At 46.3% G+C, this 24,601-nt stretch overlaps 4 pseudogenes across 4 annotated transcripts; 3 read left to right on the top strand and 1 right to left on the bottom strand.

Moving 5' to 3' along the window:
- Positions 1–3,115: 3,115 nt before the first annotated feature.
- On the top strand, positions 3,116–10,793 carry AT5G33533 (annotated as a pseudogene; the record flags this gene model as incomplete). Its single annotated transcript has 1 exon — positions 3,116–10,793.
- A 580-nt stretch (positions 10,794–11,373) lies between these two features.
- On the bottom strand, positions 11,374–14,008 carry AT5G33442 (annotated as a pseudogene; the record flags this gene model as incomplete). Its single annotated transcript has 1 exon — positions 11,374–14,008.
- Positions 14,009–15,113: 1,105 nt separating this feature from the next.
- On the top strand, positions 15,114–17,129 carry AT5G33438 (annotated as a pseudogene; the record flags this gene model as incomplete). Its single annotated transcript has 1 exon — positions 15,114–17,129.
- A 2,314-nt stretch (positions 17,130–19,443) lies between these two features.
- Positions 19,444–23,898, top strand: AT5G33434 (annotated as a pseudogene; the record flags this gene model as incomplete). The annotated part of the gene is made up of 1 exon: positions 19,444–23,898.
- Positions 23,899–24,601: the final 703 nt, after the last annotated feature.

Here is a 24,601-nt window from a genome sequence, read left to right as displayed (position 1 = left end):
CTCACTTCAACAGGTTCCCAAGATAAAACCAACATTTGGGCGAAGCCAACTTGGTGACCAAGTTTTGTCCCGAGCCATGCAAGCCGAATTGGAGCCCACGCCTTAGCCAACTTGGTGAGCAAGTTTTGTCCTAGAGCCAACTTGGTGACCTAGTTTCGTCTTCCTTCTCTTACACTAGTCCTCACTCTATAAATAGAACCCAACCCTCCCTTACTTAACCCTTAGAAGCCTTCACACCAAAGCTCTACCCAAACCGAGAGAGAAAGAGAGTTCGTCAGAGCCTTTTAACACGAGTGAGAGAGAGTGATCGTCCGAGCCTTTTAACCCGAGAGAGTTAGAGATCGCCGAGCCTTAGCATAGTCCGAGATAGAGTTTCCGAGTAGAAACCATCGGTCAAGTTAGGAAGGTTCATCGGTGATTGTGAGTTCCGGTTTTTGTTTTGCGTGTTTGATTTCTTTTCTTCTTGCATGTTCTCTATTCTCTCTTCTCTTAGTTTTGTGGTTGTTATTGTTGAGGTTGTTTACTCGAATAGCTAGGATAGTTAAGATCGAAGCAGCATGCCCTATAGGAGTGGTTGTGTTAGCTTAGCACCATTCATTCGAGAGGAATGGTTGCGTTGTCAAGACACTACTCGCTAGTATTTGGTAGACTTAGTAAGAGGACTCTATGTTCATTCGCATTGAAAATCGTAGTGTGTGTAGCTGGGAGAGTATCCAAGTTAACTCCATAAGCATACTACGGTTAAGTGGATGTATCTGACCTTGCCTTGTGATTCCGTTCTTTTGTGGGGTGAGCTTGACGAGATGCAAGTGACCTCAAGGGGTTCGAAGGACCTGGAGAGACTGGGTTAGCTACCCAAGGGCCGGTGTCGTTTACCCGAAGGTGTAGCCAAGGTGATGTTCAGGTTATATGCCTTTGTGGTTATAACTCGGGTGTTCACGATTTGTAGAGGAAGACAGTGCATCCGGGCCCTAATTAAAACTTTAAGAAACGTTATGTTCTTGTTGTGTTTGTGTGGTTTACTACCTTCTCTGTGTTCTCTGATTATTTATGATTTTCATGTGGGGATTGGATTAACGTTTCCTTGGGGAACCTGAGCTCATTGAGTAATGCTAGATTACTCATGACTCTACTTGTTTTGCAGGTAACCTTAGAGGGGATTAGAGGGAGTGGTGAACACTAGGGAACCCGGAGTAGTTTTTCAGTGTCCTTTTGTAAAAGTTAATGTATGTATTTTAGTATCGTGTACTTTTGGGCCTCATGCCTTTGCCATAAAAATGATGTTTATGTTGTGGTTTTTGCTTGTATTTTTGTAACTCTTTGGTAATGAAATCGGTATTTATTTTAAAGTATACGGGTTTCAACTGATAAGACTTAGTCCGAGTCGACACAACACTTGGGTGAAGTGAGGGTTGGCAAGCCTAAATGGATCCCAAGTGGGGAAATGGGCAACCTTGAGTGGGCTAAGGGTCAGAATGTGTTTCCGAACCTCGGCTACTCTATGGGAACTCATTTCCATTGTGACGTCCCCGGGCCATGCCAGACTGGTCGAGTTCTAGTACAGAACAGGGGCGTTACAGTCACCTCCGCCGGAACCTGGCATCTCCTCCGGAGGTCCACCAAATCATTGTTCGTTATCGGCGCGCCTCCCTTTTGACTGGGAGCTTTCTTCTTCTTCGGCTTGTCGGCTCTGGCCGACGGCCGACGGATTGGATCCATTCCGCCTAGGGTTATGACGCGCCTAGGTTCTAGCCGCGGTAACGCCGCCGACCTCGTCTCTCACGAACTCTCATCGTCGCCGTAACTGTGGTTGCTCTTGTTCTGAGAATCCTCTAGGTCACTCATCTCTTGATTTCGAAAGAGAAAGACGGGAGAGATAAAGGAGAGAACAAAAAGGGCAAATCAAGAAAGAAGGGAGCAGTAGAGAAAGAAAACGATGGAGATAGTAGAAGAAAGATGAAACTTTTCTATCTCTAAAAATGAAAACTAAACGGAGTAAATAGTTAAGATGAAGAGAAGTTACCTTGAGAGTCGTGTGAGTTAACGTGAAATCAAGTGGAGATGTGGGAAGTTATTTAAAGGAGCCATCATCACCACGATTTTCGAGATTGTAGAGATCTCTTCCTCGCGCCTGATCTGGGCCGTCAGATGCGGTGCGCCGAAGTGATCTTATCATAAAAACTGACTGATCTTATCATATCTATCATCTCATCTAGAATATTTTCGCAATCTTTCCTGACCTATATGTCCGCTCGGTGATGCAGCAGCTTGCTAAACCGACTTAAAGACTGTTGGAGCTGGATTCCCCTCTAGGAATCCACCTACAAAAATACCAAGCCAGCCAACAAAGCCCACCAAGCCCACCAAGTAGAGGACCTCCGCAACTGATGAGCCCACATACGTGAATGGGTACTTGGGCCTGATCAGCCCGGTCACCTGGTGAAGGGAGATAAGCGAATAACAACCTAGGAACTAACGAGGAGATATTTGCAGAGCGGACCTGATATCTCGGAACTGACCTGTCGAATATCCAGGAGAATCTCCGCAGATCCCGGACGGAGCTACCACGTGCGTAGACCTATATAAGGGAGCAAGGACGACTTGGAAGACACATTCAATCCAGCTTTATATTCACACACATACTTTTACACTTGTAATCTCCTTTCACATTGTAAAAGCTTTGTCATAATCAATACAAAAAGTCCATTCGTTCTTAGCAATATAACTCTCAAGGTTTCTGTGAAGATCTAGCCCTCCTTTCTCATAATCTCAATTACAAATCTCTAGTGTGGATTTCAGAACCCCCAGTAGTGATTAGGGTTCTTGAGGATGGATTAAATTAGGGTAATTTTTAGGTTAGTCAGGTGATTAAGATTAGGTTAGATCCCTTCTGGATTCGTTGGCCCCTACGCGGTTTTCGCTGGCTAATGTGGAAATTCGACCATAGACGTCCAGCGTCCAAAAGACGTTCAAATGGATGTCTGATCTACGAATTCCAGAGTTTTGTAGACTTGACCAAGAGATTGGGTAGTTTGTTTATTGGCTTTGGTAGATTGTTGCTTAAACCCTGCTCTACTATGTTTCATCAACGAGAATTGAGATTAGGAAGTGGTAGAGTTATGAGGATCTCTATCAAGAGAGTGGATTGACCCAGTTTTTGAATCTATCGTCTAGGGTATCTGTCTTTCACCTGTTAGCCACCTGATGAACCCTAGAGTTGCCCTTATCAATTAATCCATCCTTAGGACTTCTATTCTTCTTAGATTTATTTGTACTCGCCCCCTGATTGCACTTTTATTTACCTGTTATTTGTATCCCTGTTGATTGCATTTTAGTTCTTAAATTTGTTGCTTGTTGGTTCTACTCGACCCAATGATCGAGTAGGGCTTTTAAAGTTCTCATTTTCGTTGTTTGAATCCTGACCTAGGATTGTTAGTAGAAACCAACCATCTTTATAATCTGGTTTGACTTAGTTGCTTGTGTACACATCTTGATTGCTAGCAATAACAATGGACTGGATTGACACCCCCTATAGCTGCATCGACATATTAATGTTTATGGGAAATTGAACTGGACCTCACTTCAGCTTATAAGTAGGCGTAAAAACCTACTTATCAAGCTACAATATGAGTCCCTAGTCCTAGGCAAGATTTTGAGATCAAACCTCAAATCATTGGCCTTGTAAAGCAAAACCAATTCCATGGTTTGAACACAGAGCACCCTATGGATCATATCGACCTCTTCCAAGAAATCTGCAGTACTATACAATCCCGTCGAATACCTAAAGACTAGTTAAAGTGTAAGCTTTGTCCGTTCTCTTTGGCCGACAAGACCACTAGATGGTTAAAGTCTCTACGTCCGGTGTAATGACCCTCACCTTGAGTAGGTTGGGCGGAGGCCATCACCAAAATGGGTAAAATGGCATCACTCATGGACGGGCAAGATTTGGGGCAAGATGGGTAAGTTAGGTCGTTGCATTTTCTTAAGGACAAGAAAACTAACCAAGGACCTTGGCGGTGGTACGCCCGTGAACGTCCGTGGTACGCCAGTGAACGTCCGTGTTATGCCCGTGGTACGTCCCCGGTATGTCCGTGGTACATCCGCGGTATACCTGTCTTACGTCTGCGGTATGCATGTGGTACGTCTGCGGTATGCCCGTGGTATGCCCGTAAATGACCGTGAACAAAGTGTGAGCGTCCTACGGCGGCCTAAGATTGGGTGAGGTGGACGTTTGCTTGATCGATGTCCGGCGTGTGTAGCAAAGGTGCTGCCAGAAATCAGCTACGTCATCTACCAGCTTGAGGCGGCAAGCATGTGGGTAAGCTGCTCCAACATTCTTTGGCTGAGAAACAGTCATGTCGGGCCGCCATAATCTTGTGGCTGCCGATCGGCCACAGAGCTGCTTGCGGTACGACGACACGTGGGCAGTGACTCATGGCCGGCTGTCGCCACCAGAGCACTCCCTGGACGGCTTTCGCCACCCGAGCACTCCCTGGACGGCTTTCGCCACCCGAGCACTCCCTGGACGGCTGTCGACCAACGGACTGCGCAGGGTGTCCCTGGCCGTGACTCAGCGCCATGTGTAACCGAGAGGGTCGCAACTAGCGGCGGGGCACCAGTGATGCAGCAGCTTGCTAAACCGACTTAAAGACTGTAGGAGCTGGATTCCCCTCCTGGAGCCCACCTGCAAAAATACCAAGCCAGCCCACAAAGCCCACCATGCCCACCAAGTAGAGGACCTACGCAAGTGATGAGCCCACATACGCGAATGGGTACTTGGGACTGGAGGAAGATAAGCGAATAACAACCTAGGAAATAACAGGGAGATATTCGTGGAGCGGACCTGATATCTCGGAACTGACCTTCCGAATATCAAAGGGGAATCTCCGCAGATCCCGGACAGAGCTACGATGTGCGTAGGCCTATATAAGGGAGCAAGGACGACTTGGAAGACACATTCAACTCAGCTTTACATTCACACTTATACTTTTACACTTGTAATCTCCTTTCACATTGTAAAAGGTTGGTCATAATCAATACAAAAAGTTCATATAGCAACATAACTCTCAAGGTTCCTGTGTAGATCTAGCCCTCCTTTCTCATAATCTTAATTACAAATCTCTAGTGTAGTTTTCAGAACCCACATTTGGCGCCGACTGTGGGGACGGAAATAGATTATTCCAACACCGAAACTAACACCGTCTGTGGGTCAGCAGAGACTCGACTCCACTCGCATGGCACAGGAGGTAAAGCGCGATACCGCGGGTAAGGAAATTTCCTCTCGCGAAACTGGGATTCCTGCCTAGATTTGAAAGGTACCGTCTCCCCGAGAGGTCTCACCACCTATCAACTGGCAGGTCGCCTTTTTACAGGCACCAGTGAACATTCTCGTCGAAAACCAAGCAACAGGGAATGAGACACGTACAACGCCTACCTTCCCAAGGCTACCGCTCCCACCTATACTACCGCTAGGCTACTCGCCTCCGAGGTACACGTGGACTAGAAACCAAACAAATGAGTCCAGCTCCCGCGTTCCCGGGAACACAACGCAAGAACGGACCTCTATCGCCAATCCACCATCCGTTCCCCGGATACCAGGAAGCGACCTCCTTAACGGTCAACCCGATCCCCGAGCACCGATCGATCCGCGTAACGTCGTGGATATGGCAACATTCCGTAATTACGCAGCTCAAACAAATGCGAACATGGTTCAAATGCATTCACGAATGCATCTAGCAGTGAGCGATGCTCCCGACATAGATCGAGTGAACGAAGTAACCAGGCGCACCCCATTCACGGATAGGATCGCCCATTGTTGCATCCGAGACATCGGGAGACTCCGTTTCCCGGAGTACGACGGAACAAGCGACCCAAAGGCTCATCTGAGAGCCTTCCGTCTGGCTATTACACAAGCGTACCTAACGGACGAAGAAAATGAAGCATGTCATTGCCGTTTCTTCGCAGAGAACCTCGTAGGTCACGCCCTTGTAAGAACTCTATCGATACCTTTGACCAGCTCGCTGCCGCTTTCTTAAAAGAGTACTCGGTACTCATCGTAAACAGGACGTCAGAAGCCGAACTCAGGGGTCTCACCCAACTTCAGAAAGAATCCCTGCGATCTTACATCGAAAAATTCAAAGCAATCAAATCACAGATTGCGAACCTAAACGAGGAGGTAGCCATAGCCGCCCTTCGCAACGGCTTGTGGTTTTCCTCTAGATTCCGTGAGGAACTCACTGTTATGCAACCGGTCTCTTTAGACGATGCCCTTCACAAAGCTCTCCACTTCGCCAAAGCCGAAGAGGAGCTCGCTCTGCTAGCATTAAGATTCAAAAACACAAAACGCCCCACTTGCAACTAAAAAACCCTTCAAAAAGGAAAACCAAACGCAAGGGCAGCATACCCTATTCGCAATATAACAGGCAGCTGAGGATGAGAGTCCAGAACTTGATCTCGGAAAATATTGCAAGTACCACAAAAAAAAGAAGACATTCCACCGAGGAATATCGCGCCGTTAAAAAATTAATCGCAGCTGGGGGCAAAACTAAAAAAGGTTCAAACCCCAAAGCCGAAACCCCTCCTCCCGATGAGCAGAAGGAGGAGCAAACTCCCAAACGAAAGAAACGGGACCGAACACCGGAGGAAGGTGACTCTCCTCCACCTGCTAGGAAAGAGCGCATAGACCTAATCTTTGCAGAACTTGATCTGGGTGGCAGGACAGAAAGGTCAGTCAGTACACCTCCTCCCGCCCCGCAAAATAAAAACACGAGGTTCCCATTACGCCTCTTAAAATTCTGCAGAAACGCAACTGAGCACCTCTCCCTGAAACGCATCGATTTCATCATGGGAGGATCTCAGCTCTGCAACGACTCAATCAATTCGATCAAAACTCATCAGAGGAAGGCAGATTCCTACACAAAAGGCAAAAGCCCGATGATGGGACCTGATCACCAGATCGCATTCTGGGAAAGTGAAACCACCGACCTCGATAAACCTCACGATGATGCTCTCGTTATTCAAATCGACGTAGGCAACTACGAACTCTCCCGTATAATGATTGACACGGGAGGCTCAGTTGACGTACACTTCTACGACGCCTTCAAAAAAATAGGGCACCTCGATTCCGAGTTGCAAGGCAGTAAAACGCCACTTACCGGGTTTGCTGGAGATACGACCTTTTCCCTAGGAACCATCCAGCTCCCAACCGTCGCACGAGGAGTAAGACAACTCACAAACTTTCTCGTGGTCGATAAGAAAGCTCCTTTCAACGCAATAGTGGGAAGACCATGGCTACACGTCATGAAAGCCGTCCCATCAACCTACCACCAATGCATTAAATTCCCTTCCGACAAGGGGATAGCAGTCGTATACGGCAGCCAACGGAGCTCCCCAAAATACTATATGGGTGGCTACAAGTATATCAAAAAAGCCGACCCCATAGTACTAATGATAAAGGACAAACTCGCAGAAATGAAAACAGTCAGATCCTCTGACCCTTCTCAACGTGGACCTCGAAAATCGTGGATAACGCAGGTCTGCATAGATGAATCAGATCCCAAACGATGCGTTGGGATAGGTCACGACCTTGACCCAGAATTACGAGAGGATCTCATAACCTTTCACCAAGAAAACAAAGACAGCTTCGCCTGGTCGAGCGCGAACCTCCGAGGAATAAGCCTCGAGGTAACCTCACACGAACTCAACGTCGATCCAACCTACCGACCTATAAAGCAGAAACATCGCAAGCTAGGTCCCGAAAGGGCTAAAGCTGTGAACAATGAGGTTGACCGGTTGCTCAAGATCAGATCGATAAGGGAAGTAAAATACCCTGACTAGCTCGCCAACCTAGTCGTCGTTAAAAAAAAAATGGGAAGTGTAGAGTATGCATCGACTTTACGGCCTGATTAAAGCATGTCCTAAAGGCAGCTTCCCACTCCCGCATATCGACCGACTGGTCGAAGCTAGTGCAGGACAAGAACTATTGTCCTTCATGGACGCATTCTCCGGGTACAACCAAATACTTATGCGCCGAGATGACCAAGAAAAAACAGCTTTCATTACCGACCAAGGCACCTACTGTTATAAAGTAATGCCCTTTGGTTTAAAAAATGCTGGAGCTACCTACCAACGATTGGTGAACAGAATGTTCGCTGACAAGCTAGGTAAAACGATGGAGGTCTACATCGACGACATGCTGGTCAAATCAGCTCACGAAAAAGACAACGTCCCACAATTAAGAGAATGCTTCAAAATCCTAAACAAATTCAAAATGAAGCTAAACCCCGAGAAATGCTCTTTCGGAGTTCCATCAGGAGAATTCCTCGGATACCTAGTAACCGAAAGAGGCATCAAGGCCAATCCTTAGTAGATCGCTGCCTTCATCGAAATGTCATCACCAAAAACGGCACGGGAGGTCCAACGACTACCTGGCCATATCGCCGCCCTCAACAGGTTCATATCAGGTCCAGCGACAAATGCGTCCCTTTCTATCACCTCCTCCGAAAGGAGAAAAAGTTCAACTTGAATGAGGACTGCGAACAAGCCTTCAAGCAATTAAAAGCATACCTGTCTGAACCACCCATTTCGCAAAACCCGAAGAAGGAGAACCGTTGTACCTGTACACGATATTCTCACGAACCGCGATAACAGGTGTCCTGGTGAGAGACGATCACGAAGGACAAAAACCGATCTATTACGTTAGGAAAACGTTGATAGAAGCTGAAACCCGTTATCCAGCAATGGAAAAACTTGCACTGGCCGTAGTCATGTCAACTCGAAAACTGAGACCATATTTCCAATCACTCCCCATCATATGATGACGTCCCAACCAATCAGAACCATTCTACATAGTCCGACCCATTCTACATTCTAAATCGCACCAGAACCAGCTTGGAAGCACAGGTCCTAGCCGACTTTATAATCAAGCCCCGTTAGCGGACCTGGATGGAACCAACTCTAATAAGAAATGGCTCCTCCATGTCCACGGCTCCTCCAACTGACAAGGATCTGGAGTAAGAATACAACTCACCTCCCCCACCGGGGAAGTCATCGAACAATCGTTTCGACTTGGATTCAACGCATCAAACAACGAGTCTGAGTACGAAGCCCTCATTGCTGGCATTAAGCTAGCTCAAGGAATGGGGATCCGCGAAATACACGTCCATAGCGACTCCCAACTCGTCACCTGCCAGTTCCACCGGGAATACGAAGCTAAAGATGAGCGCATGGAAGCGTACCTCGAACTAGTCAAAACGTTGAACCAACAGTTCGAATTGTTTGAATTAACCAGGATCCCCAGAGGAGAAAACACCTCTGCAGACGCCTTGGCAGTTCTCGCTTCTACGTCAGATCCTTTCGTCAAAAGAATTATCCCGGTCGAAGGAATAGAACACCCAAGCATCGACCTAACGGTTAAACATGCTGGGCCGGAAACCTCCGCAACTTGCAACTTCACGAGAGTAACCCGAAGCACCACCGCCGCAGCTAGAGCTCTCGCAGCAGCCGCGGAGGCAAGTGCAATAGAGGAGGAGCCTGAGCTTGAAATCCCCGAACAACCTGCCCTGTATGAACCTGAAACATACAACGTCTGGAGAATCCCAATCATCGATTACATCGAACGAGGGATCACACCTCCCGACAAGTGGGAGACCAGAAAACTCAAAGCCCAGAGGGCAAGGTACTGCATCATGGAAGGGAGGCTCATGAAACGCAGCATCGAAGGTCCCTACATGGTGTGTACCTACGGGCCACAAACAAAAGACCTCATGAAAAGCATGCACGAAGGACAATGTGGTAGCCACTGCAGTGGACGTACCCTCGCCCTCAGAATCAAAAAGCAAGGCTACTTGTGGCCAACCATGCTAGCCGATTGCATAGCTCATTCACTCAGGTGCGATAAGTGCCAACAACACGCACCTACTCTGCACCAACCTCCCAAGGAAATGTCCTCGATATCTTCTCCTTACCCGTTCATGAAGTGGTCCATGGACGTTGTAGGTCCCATGGAAGCCTCCGGTGGGAAGAAAAGACTAAAAAACCTGCTGGTCCTCACCGACTACTCTACCAAATGGATTGAGGCTAAAGCCTTCCAAGAGATAACCGAGAAACAAGTTGAGGACTTCCTGTGGGAAAATATCGTATGCCGACATGGCATACCATATGAGATCGTCACCGATAATAAGACTAACCTCACCTCGGGAAAAATCAAAGCATTCTGCGACAAGTGGAAGATCCGTCTTACCACATCCACCCCCTGTTACCCACAAGGTAACGGACAGGCAGAAGCCGCCAACAAAGCTATACTTAGCAACATCAAGAAAAGACATGATTCCAAAAAATCAATGTGGTCCGACGTACTCCACGGAGTTCTCTGGGTCTACCAAACTGCACCTCGCAAATCAACGCAAGAAACACCTTTCTCTCTCGCCTATGGTTTAGAAGCAGTAATCCATGTCGAAACCATAGTACCAAGCGTGAGAAGGACCACCAATCCTGTTAACTCGGACCTGAACACGCAAATGTTACAGGACAACATGGACTTCATCGATGAACGCAGAGATCAGGCAATGATCCGAGTTCAAAACTATCAACAAGCTTCCGCCCGCTACTATAACTCGAATATCAAAATTCGGAGATTCGAAGTGGCAGAGCTCGTTCTACGAAAAGTGTTCAGCAACACGAGAGAGCTAAACGCCGGAAAGCTGAGAACTAACTGGGAAGGTCCCTATCGAATCACCGAGGTTGTACGTGACAGCGTCTATAAGCTCGAAAAAGTTATCAACAAAAGTACCTGAGTTACGGCCTTGAAATGCCATGTATCTCAAGATATACCACGAATAGGTACTCAAAAATAATCAAACTACGATAAGGCTTGATCCCCTGGCAGGGTACTTAGGCAGCTCCCCCTAAGAGCGCAGCCACCACTTCAATCGAACTACGATAAGGCTTGATCCCCTAACCGGGTACGTAGGCAGTTCCCCCCTCGAACGCATCCACCATCTTAACTCTTCCGTTTGAAACATTTTTCTTCAACAAGGTAAACAGACATCACATCTTCCATCAAAGAAGGTTAGCTGCTCACCTAACAGTTCAACTATCCCTCGATATCAAGCAGGTCCCTTCCAGGTGACCAGACACCAGTTCGTCGTTTGCTTTACCTCATTTGTACTTAACAATTTCGAGATTAGAATAAAAGAAAATTTTGATACTTAATATCATGTTTTGCAAAACAATCGTTTCCACTACGATTTAAAACTCATTCGTAATCTTACGATACCTAAAGCTCAACACCCGAATGTTGGCGGATCCACTTTGTGATCTCGCTTCCAAAAAGTCGACAGTGAACCTTACCTATAAAAACACATCACTTCGACTTCATCGGAGCTCACCTACGACAGCCATATCTAACTCCTTCTTTCGCCATCAAAACGCAACATACAAAACAAGGAAGAAAGAAAGGTTTCATTCGCGATCTGGCGATACCACAAACCCAGCTCCCAAAATCTGGCAGATTGATAGCAGCCTTCGTGATCTGGTCGATCAAAGCCAAGTTCGATTCCACCTCGGCTGCTTGACCTTCCGGTACGGTGAACTCCTTCTTGGCAATCCACTTCTCCTTGATCCCAGCTAGCAACTTCGAATACGCAGCAGCTAGATCAACCTTAGCATCGTGAACCGCCTTCTTCGTTCCCTGCGCGATTGAAGTAAGACCCAACACTCTTTTAGAAAGCTCATCCTTCTTCTCGGTCAGGTGATGAATCTGGTTCCTCGCTGTCTGCTTATCTGCCTCCAATCCCCCGATCTCAATTTCCATGGCCCCGATCTTCTCCACATAACCTTTCTCGAGATCCTTCGAAGTGGACAGCTCCATTTTCAACTTCTCGATCTCCGCCTGAAATCACAGCCAGGTAAGAACCATCACATCATCGATAAAATATATACAAACAAATCATAATCGAAGCATACCTGGAACGAGACCTCGCGTTCCTGACCAGCCTTCCCACTCGCTGTCAGCTCCAGAATGAGGGTCCTAGAGAGCAACCAGCTTGTTCGTAGCAGCTATCGTCTGCCAAAGGCAAAACGGAGATTAGAACTGGCATAAGAATGAAATTAGAACGAGCCAATTGTCGATTATTCCCTAGCCCTCCTTCGCCATCATGTCGGCATAAGCCGCCGCCTCGGCCATGTTCTTCACACCGGGAACCTGCCAGTTCCTCCCTTTGATGTGGCAAAGCAGATTCGCCAATTCGGCCTCGTCCTCAACGATCGGAAGATCACGGTCGTGAGTGTAAGACCAATGGAAGGGCCTGCTTCCCGCAGACCCTCCACCAGAATTAGACGTCTACCTCACTTCTTGAGACCGGTTTGGACCTTCGGAAGAAGACCTGCCCCCACCTATTGATCCTCGACCTCCACCTTGGGACCTACCTGATGACCGCCTGTCTGCAGACATTGCTGCCTCCTGGTTAGCAGCCGCATGTTCCACCCTCTCTTCTCTAGGAGGGGCGACCTCCTGATCAATCATGACCAGCTCAGCCATCGGGCGCACCTCCGGCTGGGTCTGAGCTTTCTTCGGAGAAGATGGTGCACCATCAGAACGAACAGCCCGAGATGGCTTAGAGACCTGAGCGACCTGATTGTTATCTGCCTGACCTGCTGCAGCAGAGGTCCTGGTATTGATCTCAGGAAGCGAAGGATGAGAAGCCGAGACAGATGTGCTGGAGACAGCTAGACTGTTTCGAGCAGCGGCCGAAAATCACCAGCACGAGTAGGAGCCCCGGCGTTGGGTCGTTGAACACGAAGACTTGGTCGCCTCATTCTTCTTCTGGAAATGAGCGGGAGGTCTGAAGTAGAGCTGGAATCGGGAGGAACTGGACAAATAAAGCACGACATTTGTTATTTAGCAGCTCGATCGCGCAGCTAGCACAATGACTCGTGCATAAAAACAAAAAAAATGATGAAACTCGTACCTATAGGCAGATCTGCCTCGGGGTTCGGTTCAACCTGCGCGACCTCTTCGATCGGACCTCGCTGCGCTGCCGGAAGGGCAATTGCTGGAACTACTAGAGCTACGGGGAGAGCAGCTACTATGCGATCCTTGCTGAATGTGGCCCAGTCGGTCTGACCACGTCGGAGAAGGGTTAACAGCTCGAGTTCCGTCTCTGACAAGGTAACCTCTTTGGTTCTTGCTGCAAAACCATCAAAAGACAAGCAATATTAGTAGCAGTACTAGTATTCAACATAAGTAATCAAGGATTCGACAAAAACAATAAAGGTCAAAACTTTGGTCTCCATCAGACCTAGGTTAGTGGACTAGGTCCTCATAATTCTTGCCAAGTCAAAACTGGCGATTGAATGACGGTCCACTCTGAAGAATAAGTACTTGGATCGCCAATTGGTGTCTCGAAAGGCCTTCAAACCGCCTAGGATCAGAGATCCGAGACAAGCGCTGCTGTAGTACGTCCCCTGGTCGCTCCTTGCATTCGTCTTGACATGGCAAAGCTGAAGGAGGTCATGGCAGCCGATTTTTCTGTTTATTTCCCGGGCCCGGGTAAATAACGCCAGTACATGGCAGACGAAATTCGGGCACATCTGAGGAAAGGCGAAGCAAAGGCAATATAGCATCGAGGATGCACGCCGGAATCGGGAAAAATAGGCCACATTTCTCAAAGAAATTCGCGTAAGCACAGCACCACCTGGCCGGCACGTTCTTAGGTGACAGCGACGGCCTTGGGAGTATCAAAGTCACCTCTGCCAGAACCTGGCATCTCCTCCGAAGGTCGACCAGGTCGTTGTTTGTAATCGGTGCGCCTCCCTTTTGCTTGGGAGCTTTCTTCTTCTTCGGCTTGTCGGCTCTAGTCGACGGCCGACGTATTGGACCCATTCTGCCTAGGGTTATAACGCGCCTGTATCCTTGCTGCGGTGACGCCGCTGACCTCATCTTTGACGAACTCTCGTCATCACCGTAACTATGGTTGCTCTTGTTCAGAGAATCTTCTAGGTCGCTCATCTCTTGATTTCGAAGGAAAAAGATGGGAGAGATGAAGGAAAGAACAGAGAGGGCAGATCGAGAAAGAAGGGAGCAGCAGAGAAAGAAAACGATAGAGATAGCAGAGAAAAGATGAAAGTTTCTATCTCTAAAAACGAAAAATAAACGCAGTAAATAGTTAAGATGGAGAGAAGTTACCTTGAGAGTCGTGTGAGTTGACATAAAATCAAGTGGAGAGGTGGGAAGTTATTTAAAGTAGCAATCATCATCACGATTTTCGAGATTACAGAGATCTCTTCCCCGCGCCTGATCTGGACCGTCAGATGCGGGGCGCTGAAGAGACGCTCGATCTCAGTCATCCACGTCAACCGCAACTTATCTCGCGTATCTACTCAATATCTTTCAGTTCAGGAACCTGAAATTAAATCGTTTTATTGACTTTATCCTCAAAACTGACTGATCTTATCATATCTATCATCTCATCTAGAATATTTTCGCAATCTTACCTTCATCGAGTTCGCCTACTCACTCAATGGGTTGGGGGGCAAATGTTGGAGCTGGATTCCCCTCCAGGAATCCACCTGCAAAAATACCAAGCCAGCCCACAAAGCCCACCAAGTAGAGGACCTATGCAACTGATGAGTCCACATACGCGAATGGGTACTTGGGCCTAATAAGCCTGTTCACCTGATGAAGGAAGATAAGCGAATAACAACCTAGGAACTAACAGGGGGATATTCGCGGAGAGGACCTGATATCTCGGAACTGACCTGCCGAATATCCAGGAGAATCTCCACAGATCCCGGACGGAGCTACCACGTGCGTAGACCTATTTAAGGGAGCAAGGACGACTTGGAAAACACATTCAACTCATCTTTACATTCACACTTATACTTTTACACTTGTAATCTCCTTTCACATTGTAAAAGCTTGGTCATAATCAATACAAAAAGTCTATTTGTTCTTAGCAATATAACTCTCAAGGTTCTTGTGAAGATCTAGCCCTCCTTTCTCATAATCTCAATTACAAATCTCTAGTGTGGATTTCAGAACCCACAGAGACCCTATAAATACTGTCGACCCTCATAAGAAACCTTCACCCAAAAATTTGCTCTAAGTTAGCATAGCCGAGGAAAACCCGCAAAAAGATCTGATTCAGAAGTCGATAAGTTTTCCGGCCCTTAGTTACTATTGGGATGGACCGTACCTGTATGAAAAGGGGAGTGATGGACTATTCAGGAGGTGTGTCTCTGAAGAAGAAGTTCAAGGTATACTGGAACATTGCCATGGCTCCACCTATGGAGGGCATTTCGCCACCTTCAAGACTGCCCAGAAAGTGTTGCCGGCAGGTCTTTGGTGGCCCACAATGTTCAAAGATACTTAGGAGTTTATAGCAAAATGCGATCCATGCCAAAGAGTCGGGAACATATCCAGGAGGAATGAGATGCCACAAAATCCCATTTTTTGCGGTAGAAGTTTTTTATGTGTAGGAAATAGACTTCATGGGTCCATTCAACCCTCCCTCATATGGAAATGATTATATCCTGGTAGAAGTGGATTACATCTCCAAGTAGGTGAAAGCAATAGCAGCACCAACCAACGATCACAAAGTAGTCCTGAAAATGTTTAAGTCCATTATTTTTCCCAGATATGGTATCCCGAAGGTGATAAGTGATGGAGGCTCACATTTTATAAACAAGGTCTTTGAAAGTCTATTGAGAAAACATGGGGTTAAGCATAAGGTTGCCACTCCCTATCATCCTCAGACCAGTGGCCAAGTGGAAGTATCGAACAGATAGATCAAAGCTATTCTCACAAAGGTTGTTGGTATCTTAAGAAGGGATTGGTCAGCTAAACTTGATGAGACTTTATGGGCCTATAGAATCGCATACAAAACGCCTATTGGAAGAACCCCATTCTAGATGCTATATGGAAAATCTTGTCATCTACCAGTCGAAGTGGAATATAAAGCCATTTGGGCAACAAAACTTTTGAACTTGGAAATCAAGGGAGGTCAAGAAAAAGAGCAGTCGACTTGCATGGATTGGAAGAGATTAGACTGGAAGCATATGAGAGTTCGAAAATCTACAAAGAAAGAACAAAAGCCTTTCATGAAAAAAAAATCTCACCAAAAGATTTCAACATTGGAGACCAAGTTATGCTATTCAACTCCAGGCTCAAGTTGTTTCCAAGAAAGCTAAAATCTAGGTGGTCTGGACCTTACACCATAAAAGAAGTATTGCCATATGGGGCAATTACTATTATCGGGAAGGGAAGTTATGAATTTACTGTGAATGGGTAGAGGGTTGGTCAAGCGTTACATGGCAGATTGCCCTATTCCTGAAGGAACTACAGTTCACCTCCAGGAGCCCATCTGTGCCGAAAATAGTAAGAAGTCTAGCTTAAGACTTTAGACTAGCTCACTTGGGAGTAAATCCCATGCTTTTTAGTGTTTTTGGTGTTCAAGAAATAAATCAGGATTTGTAGAGCTATGGAGTCTGTCATCAAGAAATATCTGCTCTATCAATTGGTCGAGTAAATTTGCATCATCAATTTACTCTATCAACTGGTCGAGTATAGTGACTAGACGACCAAGCATGGTGATCGAGTGGCCCACTTGTTTTCCCATCACTTTATTACTCGTCGGATAATGCATTAACCCATTGTGCTCAAAACTATTTGGTCAACCCCCTTTGTCCCAACAAGAAAGCATGGGAGACCATCCTCCTCCACTTATTCAAATTGACATCAAAGATAAGGCTTTCACCCTCTTTTCTTTTTCTGTTTTGGGGGCACCTAACCATCATCTCTCTCACTCGATTCCTTTAGCAAAATCATTCCCAAAATTTCAATCTTCAGTTTTCTTCAAGAATCACTCATCCCCATTTCACTCGACCAAACCCACAAGATTTTTCTTCTTGTTTTTGACTCACCTATTAATCTTCGGTTTTGGTTTCTAAGAGTTCAGTAACACCGTGAGTTCAAACAGCAACGAATCTTCAATGGATGCCGATTTCAACGTAGATGAAGCTGAATCTTGGTCAACTAGGCCTGAGAGGGAGATGGAATAGTACAGGCGGTTCAGGCGGTTCAGTCAACAAGTCCTAGCTCGTGATAGAAGAAGAGCTGAAATTGCAAAAGGTAAGAGAGCCATTGTAGTATCCCGTGCGTTGATCCGGACAAGAAAGAAGGGCGAGAGAAGAAGAAGAGAGAATGGTGCGAGAAAAGAAGGCAAGGGCCGAGTATTTATAATACGCAGAAGCCAGAGTAGAGCCCAAGTCTTAAAACTTGGAGCCGAATCCATTTGGGCGAAGCCAACTTGGTGACCAAGTTTCGTCCCGAGCCATGCAAGCCGAATTAGAGCCCACGCCTTAGCCAACTTGGTGAGCAAGTTTCGTCCTAGGGCCAACTTGGTGACCAAGTTTTGTCTCACTTCTCTTACACGAGTCCTCACTCTATAAATAGAGCCTTACCCTCCCTTAGTTAAACCTTAAGAGCCATCGTACCAAAACTCTGCCCAAACCGAGAGAGAAAGAGAGATCGTTCGAGCCTTTTAACCCGAATGAGAGAGAGTGATCGTTCGAGTCCTTAACCCGAGTGAGAGAGAGTGATCGTTCGAGTCCTTAACCCGATAGAGAAAGTGATCGTTAGAGCCTTTTAACCCGAGTGAGTTAGAGATCGCTGAGCCTTAGGATATTCCGAGAGAGAGCTTCCGAGTAGAAACCATCGGTCGAGTTAGGAAGGTTCATCGGTGATTGTGAGTTCCGGTTTTTGTTTTGCATGTTTGATTTTCTTAATTGCATGTTCTCGATTCTCCCTTCTTGTAGTTTTGTGGTTGTTATGGTTGAGTTTGTTGAGGTTGTTAAGCGAATAGCTAGGATAGTTGAGACCGAAGCACCTTGCCCTATAGGAGTGGTTATGTTAGAATACCACCATTCGCTCGAGAGGGATGGTTGCAATGTCAAGACACTACTCGCTAGTATTCGGGAGACATTTAGAGAGAACTCTATGTTCATGTGCGTTGAAAACGAACCGCATGTTTCATAACGTTGATTGGAAGAGCGTAGTATGTGGAGCTTGGAGAGTATCCAAGTTAACTCCATAAGCATGCTACGGTCAAGTGGGATGTATCTAACCTTGCCTTGTGATTCCGTACTTTCGTGGGGTGTGCTTGACGAGATGCAAGTGACCTCAAGGAGTTCAAAGGACCCGGAGAGACTGGGTTAGCTACCCAAGGGCCGGTGTCGCTTACACGACGGTGTAGCCAAGGTGATGTTCCGGTTATATGCCTTTGTGGTTATAACTCGGGTGTTGACTATGTGTTGAGGAAGGTAGTGCATCCGGACCCTAATTAAAACTTTAAGAAACGTTATCTTCTTGTTGTGTTGTGTGTTGCTTGCTACCTTCTCTGTGTACTCTTCTTCTTGATTATTTATGTTATCTTCTTCTTGATTATTTATGTTTTGCATTTGAGGATTATGGGTGGGGATTAGAGTAACGTTTCCTTGGGGAACCCAAGCTCATTGAGTAATGCTAGATTACTCATGACTCTACTTGTTTTGCAGGTAACCTTAGAGGGGATTAGAGGGAGAGGTGAACACTAGGGAACCCGGAGTAGTTTTTCAGTGTCCTTTTGTAAAACTTAAAGTATGTATTTTCGTGTCGTGTACTTTTGGGCCTCATGCCTTGGCCATAAAAACGATGTTTATGTTGTGGTTTTTCCTTGTATTTTAGTAACTCTATGATAATGAAATCGGTATTTATTTTAAAGTATACGGGTTTCAAACTGATAAGAATTTGTTCGAGTCGACACAACATTTGGGTGAAGTGAGGGTTGGCAAGCCTAAATGGATCCCAAATGGGGAAATGGGTAACCTTGAGTGGGCTACCGTTCGGAATGTGTTTCTGAACCTCGGCTACTCTATGGGAATTCATTTTCATTGTGGCGTCTCTGGACCGTGCTGGACTGGCCGAGTTCTAGTGCGGACTAGGGGCGTCACAACGGGTGGTATCAGAGCATGATTTTGATGCTTTTTAGGATCGGGTTTTTCAAACGTTGTATCGAGTAAATGGTCGCAAAAGGCACTTAGGATAATCCGGATCGTTCACCACTATTAGGATAGAGGGTGAGGGGAATATTAGAAACCTAAGATCGTTGTTGGATTGGATGCAGATGTCAAGGCAGGGGTCGGATGAGAACCAGTCGAGAGATGTGATGTCGAGTCGTGGAAACTTTGCGCAGTATCCAAAATCAGACAATTGGATACCGAGTGAGAGTGGTGAGATAAACGGAGATTATATTCACTTGGAGCCGTATGGATTACCTGAATGGGAAACCCCCGATTCCACGCCCAGGCACTCGTCGCCTAGATCAATGTTCTTCGATACATCAAACGAGAGTTACTTGCGGTCCCGATCGCATAACCCTGTACAATCCCCATCGATCGAGCAAAACCATGGAAATCCTATCCCCGGAGCCGGGAACCAAGGAGCCCCCGAGACGCAGCAGACCTTGGATATTATTTAGAGTCTATTGGGTCACATGATTCAAACACAACAACATTAACAACAAATTCAAGAAAGCAAGCTAGAGGAATCACCATCCGCAAAGTTCCTGAAGCTCGTGATGATGATTAGAGACTTAGGAATTCGCGTGTTTAAAGGAGAACAAAACACGGTAGTGGCAAACAAGTGGCTACGAAATCTTGAGAGGAATTTTGAGATTTCTCGATGTCCTGACAACTTCAAGAGACAGATCGCGGTTAACTTCTTGGACGAGGTTGCACGAATTTGGTGGGAGAGCGTCACTGCCAGGAACCAAGACCAAATGATATCGTGGGAAGCTTTTAGAAGAGAATTTGAAAAGAAGTACTTTCCACCAGAGGCCCGTGATTGATTGGAGCAGCAATTCATGAACCTAACACAAGAGGCAAGGAGTGTCCGATCATACAAGCAAGCTTTTACGCGACTAAGGAGGTACCTATACAACGGACAAGATGATGAAGCGTTGATGGTGCGAAGGTTCTTGAGAGGACTCAGGCCAGAGATATGGGGCCGACTACAAGCGATCACATATATAAGTGTCAATGAGCTAACCGAACGGGCAGTGAACGTTGAGGAGGGTATTGAATTGGAGAAGAGTGTGAACAAGGAAAGCGAACGAACGGGAGGAAAGAAGACTAATAACGCGGAGACCAAAAACAACGCTCCTAAATTCACATCAAATCTGGAGAGAGACTATGATCGAGGAAGAACAAGGGCGAGCTATAACAACGATAGGAGAAGAAACGATTTTGATCCAAGGGGATGTTACACATGCGGAAAGATAGGCCATTTCGCCCGAGTTTGCCCTGTGGTTACCCAACCAACGGCGGCGTATGTCACATGCTATTCATGCGGTGAAGAAGGGCATCGTTCCAATGTTTGTCTGAGCAAGAAGACATGCCAAGTGAATCCAAAGGGCCATTTATTTGGTGTGGAAGTCAAGACCACTACTCTCACGCGTGTCCAAGGAAACCCACGGGACCCAACACTCAACACAACTCACGACCCCCGCCAGCATCAGGAGCAAGAGGACCCTCGGCGAAACGTCAAGCGACGGTTGCTAATGTGTACGCGTTACATTTAGAATCGACAGAAACCCCAGGACCTCTTAAAGGCCCCGTAACAGGTTTGTATGGGTTCTAACTCTCTTTTAAAAGTAGTTTTCAGATGTGTGTGAATTGTGAGAATGTTTTGACCGGTGTGTGTGAATGCGTTGCCAAGGACTGTAAGTGTTGGTGGTGTACCCACGTATGTGTTATTTGACTCGGGAGCCACCAATAGCTTCATTACGCCTGAGGTGGTCGCAAAGTTCACCACAATTTTTGAGGAAAAGGAAGTTAATATCCTTATCCATACCGCGAGTGACCAACCACCCCTTCAAACCCGTAGAATCCTATTAGAAGTACCCGTAGTAATCCTTCGGACAACCTTACCCGCAAACCTTTTGATTATGCCCATGAGGAAGTTTGAGGTGATTTTGGGAATGGATTGGTTATCCGGATACCATGCCCGGATAGAGGGTGCTAAGAGTAGAGTGGTGTTCGAGTTAGGAGGCCAAACCAAGTTAGTTTATATCGGAGTGAGCCCGAGTGTCGGAGCAGTTTTTGAATCAACCATTCGTGTCGAGAGTATGCTAGTCCAAGGAGAAGCATATCTAGTAACCTTACCACGGTTGGTGGAGATAATGAGGAGGACACAAAAGTGGAAGACATTCCAACTGTAGGAGAATTCGCGGATGTGCTTAAAGCATTAGAAGGCTTGCCGCCGCTCCGGAGCAATCCATTTGCCATTAATCTCGAAGTTGGAGCTACCCCAATTGCCAAGTCCCCTTACCGAATGGCGCCTGCCAAGTTAGCAGAGTTAAAACAACAATTAGGAGATCTTCTTGAGAAAGGATTCATACGCCCGAGTTCATCACCATGGGAAGCCCCGGTGTTGTTTGTGAAGAAAAAAGATGGAAGCATGCGTTTATGTATCGACTACCGTGGCATCAACAACAGCTACGATTCAAGTATTGGTATGTCACCATTCGAAGCTATGTGTGGAAGACCTTGTAGAACCCCGCTCTGCTGGACGGAAGTAGGAGAAAGAACCAAATTCGATCAATGGATAGTTGATGAGGCGGTAGAGAAAATCCAGTTCATACGCGATGATAATAGGTTTTTAATCAATAAATCCTATAGCACTATCATGTCGTTGTAGTACTTAGGGTGTCAATCCAAATGGGTGTGATGCAAACAGATGAGATGTGATCAGAAGTCACTAAGTCAAGCCAAGCAATAACAGTTTTGGGGTTTCTAACAGTCCTAAGCGAACATGCAGAAAACAGAAACAATAACAGAATTACTAAAATCACTCGACCACAACAAGCTGATGCCAGAAGTAGGATGTGGTCGAGTAACAGACAGGATATGAACCAGCTATACTCGACTGCACAGTCTGTTGCCAGACACTAGGTGTGGTCGAGTATACTGGTCGAGTAACAGATAGGAAACGAGACAACTGTACTCGACTGCACAGTCTGTTGCCAGACACTGGGTATGGTCGAGTAAGTTGGTCGAGTAATTGCAAAAACTAAGAAACATGCAATGAGAACGATTAAGCGATAACGATAAAACAGAGAAATCAGATAGACGAGAAATTCCTAAGGATGGGGTAATCGAATAGAGTGGTATCCTAGCCTATTCGAATGGTTAACAAGCCAATCAAGCTATCCTAGACAACAGGTTCAACAAGAGATTAATTCACTCCCGTGATAGAAATCCTCAAGCAAAGCTAGCCTAGACTCATTCCCATTAACGAAATCTAACTATGCAGGCAATAAGAACAGACTGATAAAGTCAATAAACGCTCTAAACGGCCAATCCCTTGGGATAGAGACGAATATCTCAGGAACTAGAGGATCAAGCATTCCATCGAACACCTTCTGGGTGCGGGAATGCTTGGGATCGAATTCCAGTTGATCAGAAAGAAATAAGCAGTAAACACAACTAGTCCTGAAGGGATTCAATCAATTCTAAAACTTAACCATTCTACAGACTACAGATTCCACAACTACTCTATCCCATCCTTAAGAACTTTATGTCACTACTCAGACAACATGCTCAAAGACGTAAACGCAGGTAAATGATAATATTGCATAAGTAAAGAGATAAAGAGTAGATGACAGGTCAAATCAAATGCGAAATCTGAATAACTTGGAAAAATCTTGAATTACAGGTTGCAGAAGCAAAAGCGGCGCAGCAAGAGTAAAACAGAAAATAAAACTGAAGCAAAAACTCAAAGTCGACTAGATGTCTCAGGACAGAACCCTAATACATCTATTTATACAAAACGAAATAAAATGACAGTAGACAAGCCAATAACCTAATCGCCCGGCCCATAGAGTGATAATGGGCCGAGATGGGCTTCGTGATCCGATGGGGCTCCAGGCCGCTTCCAAACACTTCATCTTCTCCTCTTCTCTTCCTTGTGTTCATCTTGTCTGGTTGAGTGCGGATTTGAGTAGACTCCGAAGATGTGATCGAGTGCTTGGTCGAGTGATGGTGTTCGTGATGAGTGATGATACTCGACCAGGGGGTCGAGTAACGTGGTGGAGTGAACGGCCGAGTGTGGTCAGGTGGTGTGGCAAAGTGATACGCTACCAGGGGGTCGAGTAATGTCATCAAGTGGCCTGAGCTGTAGTTACTCGACCTGGGGGTCGAGTAGATGGGTAGAATGGCTCCAAAGTCACTCGACCAGGGGGTCGAGTATTGTTCTGGATGTACTCGGCCTGGGGGTCGAGTATGTCCTCTGGTTCTGGCTCGCTTCTTCCAATTTGCTCGCAAACAGCTCCAAATCACCTGAAAACAACTCAGAAATGCAATATGTATGCAAAGCTATCCTAATCATGCAAAGTATGCAAGAATGATAAGAAATGAAACTGGCAGTACGTTATATTGGTCATTATCAAATTATGAGTCGAGTTGGTGAGGTTGCATATAAGTTAGATATGCCACAAAACATGCGACTTCACAAGGTGTTTCATGTGTCTCAATTAAAAAGGCATGTGCCAAATCCCGATGCTATAATTTCCGAACCGATACCCGAATTGAAGACCAACCTCACTTATCCGGAAGGGCCACTCGAGATCGGAGAACAGCGCATTCGAAAGTTAAAACAACGGTTAATTCCTCAAGTTCAACTATTTTGGGGAAAACAAAACCGACGAGTAATTACATGGGAGGATGAAGAAAAGTTTCGGGCAAAATATCCTCAATTGTTCGACACAGAAGAAGGAGATGACAATGAGGCCGGTCCATCCAATACTCTAAGAATTCGGGACGAATTCCTATAAGGAGGGGCGAATGTAGTATCCCGCGCGTTGATCCCAGACAAGAAAGAAGGGCGAAAGAAGAAGAAGAGAGAATGGTGCGAGAAAAGAAGGCAAGGGCCAGGTATTTATAATCCGCGGAAGCTAGAGTAGAGCCTAAGTCTAAAAACTTGGAGCCGAATCCATTTGGGCGAAGCCAACTTGGTGACCAAGTTTCGTCCCGAGCCATGCAAGCCGAATTAGAGCCCACGCCTTAGCCAACTTGGTGAGCAAGTTTCGTCCTAGGGCCAACTTGGTGACCAAGTTTTGTCTCACTTCTCTTACACGAGTCCTCACTCTATAAATAGAGCCTTACCCTCCCTTAGTTAAACCTTAAGAGCCATCGTACCAAAACTCTGCCCAAACCGAGAGAGAAAGAGAGATCGTTCGAGCCTTTTAACCCGAGTGAGAGAGAGTGATCGTTCGAGTCCTTAACCCGAGTGAGAGAGAGTGATCGTTCGAGTCCTTAACCCGAGAGAGAGAGTGATCATTCGAGCCTTTTAACCCGAGTGGGTTAGAGATCGCCGAGCCTTAGGATAGTCCGAGAGAGAGCTTCCGAGTAGAAACCATCAGTCGAGTTAGGAAGGTTACTCGGTGATTGAGAGTTCCGGTTTTTGTTTTGCATGTTTGATTTTCTTTCTTGCATGTTCTCGATTCTCCCTTCTTGTAGTTTTGTGGTTGTTATGGTTGAGTTTGTTGAGGTTGTTAACCGAATAGCT

The sequence above is a fragment of the Arabidopsis thaliana genome, chromosome 5 (assembly GCF_000001735.4).
Source record: "Arabidopsis thaliana chromosome 5, partial sequence".
Lineage (NCBI taxonomy): Eukaryota > Viridiplantae > Streptophyta > Magnoliopsida > Brassicales > Brassicaceae > Arabidopsis > Arabidopsis thaliana.
This window is presented reverse-complemented; position numbering and strand designations above follow the sequence as displayed.